This window comes from Manduca sexta, unplaced genomic scaffold (genome assembly GCF_014839805.1).
Source record: "Manduca sexta isolate Smith_Timp_Sample1 unplaced genomic scaffold, JHU_Msex_v1.0 HiC_scaffold_3587, whole genome shotgun sequence".
NCBI classification, from domain to species: domain Eukaryota; kingdom Metazoa; phylum Arthropoda; class Insecta; order Lepidoptera; family Sphingidae; genus Manduca; species Manduca sexta.
The window spans coordinates 2,991-12,873 of record NW_023594671.1 but is presented as its reverse complement, the minus strand read 5'-3'; the positions used below and the strand labels follow the sequence as shown (position 1 = coordinate 12,873).

At 36.8% G+C, this 9,883-nt stretch overlaps 1 pseudogene; it reads right to left on the bottom strand.

The window, feature by feature from the left end:
* Nucleotides 1–2,395: 2,395 nt before the first annotated feature.
* LOC119193097 lies at nt 2,396–6,816 on the bottom strand (annotated as a pseudogene).
* Nucleotides 6,817–9,883: the final 3,067 nt, after the last annotated feature.

Sequence of the window (9,883 nt, the reverse complement as noted above, 5' to 3'; positions counted from 1 at the left end):
AGGTGCCCTACAGTGGGACAGTATATAATACATTGCTAATATTATTATTAAGCTGCCAAAAACAAAGTTAACAACCTAATTTTGAATGCTACTTTATTTCACAAAACAGTGCACAATAGATTACATAATATAAAAGTTTTTACGAATAATATAAATCCTTAAGGAGACAGGAACAGCATTAGATACAAGAAGCACTGGCCAAAAGCCAAAGTGAGTTTCCGATTATAGTAAATAATGGTTGTATTCTACCATCTAAAGAATGTAGTTCAAACTTTATACGTTGTTTCAGTAATGCACTTTATCTATTGAACATTAGATTTGACTCTTGTGCCAAAACATATTCAATAAATGTCGAGCTATTAATTTGTACGACTTTTTGTTTATTGCCTAACCTAGTATTTCCGCGATATAATGCTTGTTTTGAATGTTTTAGAAATGTATTCTTTGACATTGCAGTAGCTTATAGAATTCACGTAGTAAGTAAAATATCTATGTATGTTTTCATTAATGATTTCTTATGTTTACGCGAATGTTAGAGATTGGAATAAAAGTATTTTGCAGACTTCACTCAATCTTCGAAACGTCGGAGATAATTATAATATAAAAACCGCGATAAAATCCGCAAAATAGTTTAATTCAATGTCTGTTTTGATTTATTTTTTTCATGTTTTAAACGTATTCTGATTATTCGACGTATTCTATAGATCTACCTATTACAGTTACATTACGATTTCGTCATGCGATACACAAAAAAAAAAAGAATAAAATAAGGATTTAAGACTTAGTTTTCATGATTTATAAAAATATTGTTGTGGTTACGAAAATATCGAAGTAGAGCTTAAACGTGTACTTTAGACAATAAGTTCAAAGAATTCCAGTTTTAGTAATGCGGGACGCGTGCCATTTTTAAAACTAAAATACAATGCGCAGAAATCTTAATTCCGCTCACCTGTATTCGATTGTCATACATTAAGTCCCAAACAATGCGTAGTGGCATTAAAACTCCTGTCACAAGAATACTAATAAAATGCTTATATAGCTTATGGTGTAAATGTACAGTTAACCACAGAAGTAGCTGAACAAATTCAAAACGCTTCTATATATTATCTTCAATCGTTTTTCAATTCTGTATCTTTAATATTCTAAATCCTTTCTAGTTAATATAAAAAACAAGTGTTGATAGGACATAACAGATTAAAGGCAATTTGAAATGTTGAAGTTGTTTTACTCTTTTTTGTGGTTGACTATACTGTACCGTACTGTAGCGGCAGTATATTATTTGTAAAAAATTAAACTAAATAGAATGGCTATCTTCCATAGCTTATGATGTAAATCTAATCTCAAAATTCCTATAGAGAACTTCGCAATTATGCAGGTTTCCTCACGGTGTTTACTTTCACCGTTAAAGCAAGCTTTAATTCACAAAGAATACACGCAATTTTGTTACTAAAATAGAGGGTGTGGTATGCCCTTGGGATTTGAACCTGCGGACATTCGTCTCGGCATACCGTTCCACACCCAACTAGGCTATCGCCGCTTTACTTTATTTTATTGCGCTAGCAATATACTACAATATAAAACTATTTTTATTCAGATAGTCAGTTCAATTTATTATAAAGGCTACTGTCAACCTATATGAGTGTTTTGTGTTATTTTACCTGCCTTCATATAATATTCATGTATATACTTTTACTTCATATAATTCTGAGTGAACCAAGCAAATACTTATTAAAATCAGAGTACGTGTTATTAAAAATGTTACGTCATTTGTTTGTAAAGTCAGCCTTTTAGACTTGTTCAGATCGGTTATGTAAGCAGTCGAATACCAGTTTCTATTGTTATTTGTTATTATATTATTCAGTATAATTAAACAAGAATTATAATTATAATTAAACTATAGAGGTATATATCACAATGTTCACATAATTATTTCACTATGGTTAAAGCCACGAGAATAAACAACAAACTCAAATTATGCGTAAAACTCTTTAGTCCTCTCACAAACAAACCTGATATCATTTATGCAATTATTAATATCAGTGGCGCAGGAAGCACCATACTCTTGTCTCTACATTACGAAATGCACTCTATTTCAGGCCAATAACGCTACATTTATGTCACAGCTTACTTTAAACCAAACGGGTTTCATAAATATGTAAATAGTATTTGCTTTTGCACTCTCATGATTAAAATATGTTTAAGCTTTTAAATTAATGTCATTATGAATGATTTCGTTTGTCTCTTACTGTTCAATTATTAACTTTATTTGCATTGTCTTGAAATACTTTATTATTTTTGTGTTTGTGTCATATGTATTGTGTTGTGTAAGGTATTTTCAAATAAAGCACTGTTTTATAAATCTTCAATTTATTTTATTTGTATAAATAACGCCATATTGTACTAGTAATAATATAGTATGATCACTTGTTTTTTTTCTATTTACAATTATATGCTACAGCAGTCTTTAAATTTTTATCGTTCTATACACAGGATAACGAACAGGCAATAATAATTCAATTACATAGATTTGGTATAGCACTTACTAACTAATAATTACAATATTTACAGCATTTCTAATAAACTATGCTATTTACAATTTGACTGGAAGTTGGGATTACATTTACACCCCTAGACTAGGTAGCCTTGTACGGCGTTGGTAGCGTCGACGACGGGGGGCGGTGTGGGCCACTGGCGCATGTCGCGCCGCCTGCCCGGCGCCATGCCGTGCTCCAACGACGAGTAATCGGAATCTATCGACGAGTAGATGTGGTCCGATATCGGCCGGCCGTCCGGCCCGTACATCACGCCCTGCGTCTGTCTCACCACGGACGGCGACTGCCGGACCTCGGTGGTGTACTCTGGGGAGCGCTGACGCCCTGAACAGCGCTTCCTAGCACCGGTGATTTGTCAGGAAACGGCGCCACGTTCGCTCCATTAGGCACGGAGGAGTCTAACGTGTAGGTGTTAATACTTTTTCTATAACTATGAGATCGCGCCTTATGGCTATGTCCCGATAATTCCGGCATCATATACTTGAGGCGCTCCCAAAACCGCTCTCGCCCCACCTCAATCTCGATCCCGTCTTTAGGTATGGTCTCAAATCGGGATCGCACATCGCGTCCTCCACCACAGAACTCTTCTATTAAAACTAACTTATAAATACAGCCTTTGAGCGCCTCGTGCAATCGTTGTCGGATTTCGTATCGGGACCATTCTGTTTGCATGAAATTTCTCGTTAGTACAATGATTATTCGCTTGGATGCCTCGGCGGTCTCGACGACAGGCGGCGCGCATGGTAAGTATTGAGCGCCATGATGCGCAACATCGCGGTAATGAAGGCAAAGATTGTACGATTGAGTTCCATTTTCGAATTCGTTTACTAACGATTGCACGATCGATTCTTCATCTTTAGGGCTGTAGCAAACGTAGGCGTCGTATAGTTTTTGGCTCTCCTCGAAGCTTCCCGCAAATGAAAATACTCTTATGCCACAAGTCGTGTACAACCATAGTCTGAGCGTGTCTCTAAAAAGAAATAGTACGATGAGCGCCAATAAAATTAACATAAAACCGGTGAGAGTGGAGACCATCATGGGAACATAGTTCGACACCAACATGTTTCCGATGACTGAATTATCGGCATAATAATCGCTGCAGGCAGTGCCGTTTAAGTTGAGTTCTTTTTTCTGTGGCGGTTTCGCGTCTCCGTTCCAACACCATACATCGGTGATGTCGATTATTTTTTGCGCATTCTCGGCCAAATACGCCGTTAATTCTTGCAGGTAGCGACATTTACAAGACCATAAATTATTGCCGAGACAAAGCTTTCAAATTGGGGTTACTATTGAAACTCCATACTTCAAAATCGACCAGTCTGTTGCCATCCAGGCGTAATGTTTCTAAAGATCTAAGAGATAAGAATGATATGTTGGCGATATGGCTGATAAGGTTGTTTTGTAAAAACAGCTCTTTCAAATTACTCAGCTGATGGAACTCGTATCCTTTCAACTCTTTCAGTTTGTTGTTTCCCAGATGAAGTATTTGCAGCGAATTCAATCCGGCGAATGTCCTATTTTGTATGCTATCCACGTTGCTGTTGTTTACATACAACGATCTCATCTTTTGTCTTCCAAATGAAAAAACATGGTTTTGTAGCTCTCGGATGTTGTTGCCATCTAAAAATACTTCGGTCGCGTCCATCGGTATTTTATGTGGTATTTCAACGGACGATTGTCCGAACAGTCGACGACGTTTGTGTTCCACAATGGGTCGTGGTAACAAGTGCAATTTTGCGGGCAAGTCATTTCACAGTCACATGCATCGTAGTCGCAACAGTGACATATCGCAAAACAATGTGTCTCATACTTACAAAGAAAGTCTGACGTCTTAAGGTTAGTTAGGGGCACATGAGTACCGCTACGGGTGTTTGTCATCTTACACAAAACGTTTTCTAAGTCCATCACTCGCGGGTATTGTCTCATCGCGGTCATATTGTTTATAATGGGCAACCACTCCATTGTACAGTCACATTGAAATGGATTACCACCTATATAGAATTCCGGCAGAGTCCTATTTCCCGACATTGTTGATAAACGCAAACTATTCAATTCCAAATGTACAATTTCATTTGCATACATGTCCACACGCGTTAAGTTCTTTTTATCGAAAAACGTATTCACATGGATACTATTTAAAAAGTTATTATTTATAAACAACAGTTCTACACTATTAGGTATCGCCATCGCCGATATCTCGGTGATACGGTTATGGCTAACGTCTAATGTCTTTATATGAATTTCATCTTGTAACTTGTAGTAATTTCCTAAGTGTTCGATAAAGTTACCGTGAATGTCCAACCACTTAAGTTTCGTAGGCACGAACGCGTAATCGAACCACACTAGATGATTTTCCGATAAGTTGAGCCACAGGAGACTAGCGAGCGTCGAGAAGACACCGTTAATGTCCGACAGAAAGTTTCCGTCGAGTCTGATGGCTTCCAGTTGTCCGTTCCGCTTGAAAGTCTCTCGTTCGATTGACTGGATCTTGTTCTTGGCGATGTTGAGTACTTGTAAGCTGGGCAAGTCCCAAAACATTCCGACGCTCAAGTTCCCAATTTGGTTGTCAATCAGTCTTAATCCAGTTAATTGGTTCAAGTTCTTGAAAGAACCATTTCTAAAGTCGGATATTTGATTCTCACCCAAATCAAGTGTTTTCAGAAACGAAAGTTCCCAAAGAGCGTCGGGAACTTCCATTAACTGATTGGAGCTCAGATCCAACTCTTTTAAATCGGAACAATTCTTGAACGCTTTTCTATCTATATTTACTAATAAATTATTATTGAGCGTCAATTTACTTAAAACAAATAAACCGTTAAATAAATTTTCGTCTATTGTGTGAAGACGATTCTCGGCCAAGTTCAAAGTATGCAAATTATAAAGCGGCAAGAATGCATTATCTTCAATATATCCGATTGAGTTATTCTTCAAATTCAATATTTGCAGAAAGAATAAGTCCTTGAATGTTTTCCCGTCGATTCTCGTCAAAGCGTTGTTTGAAAGGTTCAATACGATCAGCCGTATCAGTCCCAAAAACGTGCCGTCATCAATATGGTTGCTCGTAAGTTGGTTGCTCGACAGGTCTAACACAATAAGTTGCTCTAAACGGTGGAATACGCCTCGAGCCAATTCGTAAAGCGTATTATCATTTAAATATATTTCTCGTAGTTCTCTTGCATTCGCGAAGATTCCCTCGGGTAATGTGTGCAAGTGATTGTGTGATATGTTCAAAACTCTCATTGACACAAGCCCGTTGAAAGCTCCGCTTGATATGTCCGTGATATTATTATGCTGCAGATATAGATGCTGCAAACTTCTTAACTTGAGCAATTCCGAGTCTTCGGGCAATGATTTAATCATGTTATGGCTCAAGTCTAGACTATGTAAGCTCGAGCCGCATCCTTGCCCAAATCCAATCTGTCCGACTGTTTTTATTCTATTGTGTGTTAAATTCAGTGTGTTGAGATTTTCCAGCGCGCAGAACACACCGGAAGGAACGAATTTGATGTTATTTTGAGCGAGATCCAACGACTGGAGTTCCGACAATCCATTGAATGCGTTCAAAGACAGCTCCAAGTTCTTAGTAGGACTCCATTCGAAGTTCTTGGAACGTAACTTTAATCGTTTTAGTTTTTTCAAGTCTTGAAATGTGTTGTCCGGGACACCGAGTAACTTGCAGTTGTTGATTGAGAGGTCAGTGAGAACCTGGACCGGGGCAAAGTAATGCGCCCGTAACGAACTTTCAAACAGAAGCAAATTGTTGCACTCCACAGTCAAGCGGCTGGTGTCGGATGTCACTGAAGATATACTGCCACCTTCTCCTTCAAGAGTCCGTATCCTGCAGAGGACGCCGCCTTCGGACCCTCGGTCCGCAACTCGGACACATTTGTCCGAGCCATTTTGCATCACAGTCCAGCCGACTTGGAGCAGCGCACAAAAAACAGCTGCAATAGCGTACATTATCACAGATTTTTCATTTCACTACAAAAGTCTCATAAACACACCCCGTGGGTCGATATCACCATTTCCGAAACAAAGTCCGCGATACACTCGTATGCTGAAGAAAAACTTCCTAGCATTTCACTGCACAATAGTCCGTGGTATATTGTTTGATATGAGTCCTCGTGAAGGGTTGAGTTTGATACTTTTCACTCATTAATGTTGATTTATCGTTTGATCAGTTTGTGTATTAAATATTTATAGCGTGATGTGAACCGGCGCGTGGTGTAACACGACCTCTCCGCGGCGCGGTTGCGTTGCGACTACCGACTGTAGCGTTTGACTCGTTGAAGTGGCAGTGGGGGCGCGTAACTTAGCCCCCCGGACGCCTGTCCCCCGCATAAGCTCGCCGCGTGTTTATGGACACAACTACCGATCTCTAGCGTCCAATAGCGGGAACTAAATATGCGGTATTATTACTTACATTGTAAAAAGTTCGCGAGTTTTTATCAACAATGATTTGTTTGTATACAAAGTGTACGCGCAACATTGTTACACGAGAATTTCAAACTAAATTATGTTGTAGAAACAATTGAGTTTTATAATCGTGAATGAGTGCTATTAAACTATTACTCTTTACTGCGGTCGTTCGTTTATTCTGCGAAATATGGCTTCCACGTATTTTAACAAGTTTCGTATACACTTTATTCAATTAAGAAAACATAATAGATAATAGCGGTGAGTAATTTTATTCACTTATGCAAAATTGGTCTGTAAAAATAAAATTACGAAATAGTATCAAGTACCTAATAATTATGTATAATGACTATAAACAACGTACCAACTTTGTATTTAAAAGATAAGTACTGTTAAAATACAACTACTGTTTACAATCATTCGTTGATAGAGGTCGCTAGTTATAATAAGAGCGGCCAAACGTAACACCAACGGAAACAATAAACTTGTTTTCAAAATATACTTTTGTGCTATTATTTTTACAATACGTTTCAAAATCCCGTTGATGTTTTGAATTTCGAACTATGAGCCTAAACGCAAAATGGCCGTCTTTCTTTTGAATGTAATTGGTGTGAAGCAGCTGTTATTATGTGACTTTAGGGAGGCATATTCCGTGTCTTTTCCGAACAAATTTATGGAGATGACGAACGGCGGCCGGTTTTAATACTGTAGATCAAAATATTATTTAAAATTTTAATACAAATATTCCCCCTTACCTAAATAATGATTATGATTATGATATTGAATTTGTAGTATTACAAACAAAAATTATTTTAATATTATCAATATACCGCTAATATCCCTATGGGTAAGGCAGGAACATATCGGCAGCTAAGGGTTCTTCGAGCTTATTTCATTATTTATTTTGGTGAGATTACCCTTTTACCACATATACCTACCATAAATTCCTATGCCGAGCAGGACGATAGATTTTTTGTATTGAATCTAAGATCTCGTTGGTTAAGCATCTCAAACCTTACTAGGTCAAGACGACTCTACATCACACAAATGACTGCATAATGATATTGCTTAGTTTATTAGGTCAAGGAATTTATCCACAAGGTTCTAAAATATGAAAACAAATACTCACCTTATACTTGCAAGAGACATCTGACGTCACCACTTAAACCTAACACTTAGCTTAGGGCTACTACACGCTCCCAGTGTACAGTACAATATGGAACTAATTTCTTGTACTGACAACTTTGGTACAAGATCTTTTATTTCCTCATAAAGAAGTCAGATAAATTCCCTTGCTGAGAAAACCATTTATAAAATCAAATCATGATACTGACAACTTCAAAATGAAAAACCAAGTATGGCGACTCTAAAGCAGGTTTTTATTTTCCTGGTCAAGCTTAACTAGATGTATCCTATACTATATAGCGATCTACAAAATTGCATACTAGCTAGTGACAATAAATCGCTTTCCGAAATAGCCGGTTCAATAAGATATAATATCCGATTGAAGAACGCAATGTCCATTGAAAATTAACTAAGTACCATTGTCTATACTACAATAAAAACTGTACGAGTACTAGCTGTGCCCGCGGCTTTGCCGCGTGAAATTGCTAATGTACTATTAACCTAATCCTTCCTCAAGAAATGCACTTTATTTTTGTACAAACGTTCAATGCAAAATCGATCACATACATCACAGACAGCTTTTGGAGACTTTGTTTTATAATATGTATAGATTCGAACTTAATATAGTGTTAATATTTACAAATTACTAATATTTTTTATAATTTGTATAAAAAGAAAGAACAATAATTGAGTGATGGCAGCCCTAGGTTTCGCCAAGTTTTTCAAAGTGTCCGTGTTTATTTGCAACCCTTCGAGCCATAAACAAGTCATTAGCATAATTCGCGTCTACACTCGTAAACTCTGTTATAACACTTTCTTTGACGAAACGAAACTTGAAAATACACTCCGATCTTTTATTACGCTTGGTGTTTAGCACTTTATATTCGGGGTTAAAGGTTCCGTCTAAATTGTTTTGTTTTGCTTTAATTCTCCAAACTATATGAATAACTAAACTATTTGTGGTATTTTTTTCCGTTTTTAACTTTCCTGGAGTATCCTGGTTGGGTGCCCTAGTTCTACTTCTGCATACCCCTTCGAGATAAAGACGTGATGAATGTTTGTTTGGCACCTGACGTTACCTTTAGATATTAACGCACATTACATTAATATCTAAAGAGTCTAAAACCTCTTTTATTTTTTATTATGTAATAGGATAGGTCCAATAAGAATAGGTCCAATAATAAAATGCATAACCTAAAATGTTCTTTGCATTCAACCATTACACCAATTGGAACTGATAAAATTTGTAACAACTGTCTATTGTTAGTTTTTACCATATTTTAGGATATATATGACCTGTTTTAATTTTAAAACCACAATACCTAGAACTTATTTTAATGTTAATGTTGTCTCGTTTTCACTTAACTTACAATGTATTCGTGGAATTTTCATAAACTAATGAGTTCTATGAATTTGAAGAACGCGTCAAACTTTGGTTACAACAGTAAAATTCATTTAACACAAATCTAATCCACATCAATATTATTACGCAAATAAATATTATAATAATGTGTTCTAGTTTCCATGGAGTAAATTAGGACCAAATCATGTAAGATTTTTCCATACATATCATGTCTTTAACAGAGTTTTTACAACGTTTGTTTGCACGAAAACCAATGAGTTAAACCTTAGTTATTAAGGTTATACTGATTTAGTTTCTGCAGATTTTGCAACGCCCTCGATAAACAGCAACGGTATTTGAGAACATAAAACTAAAGTCCTTGAAGATATCACTCACACAGAAGTCTTTGTATTCTACGGAACCTTGAATCAGTCACCAAATCGAGAGG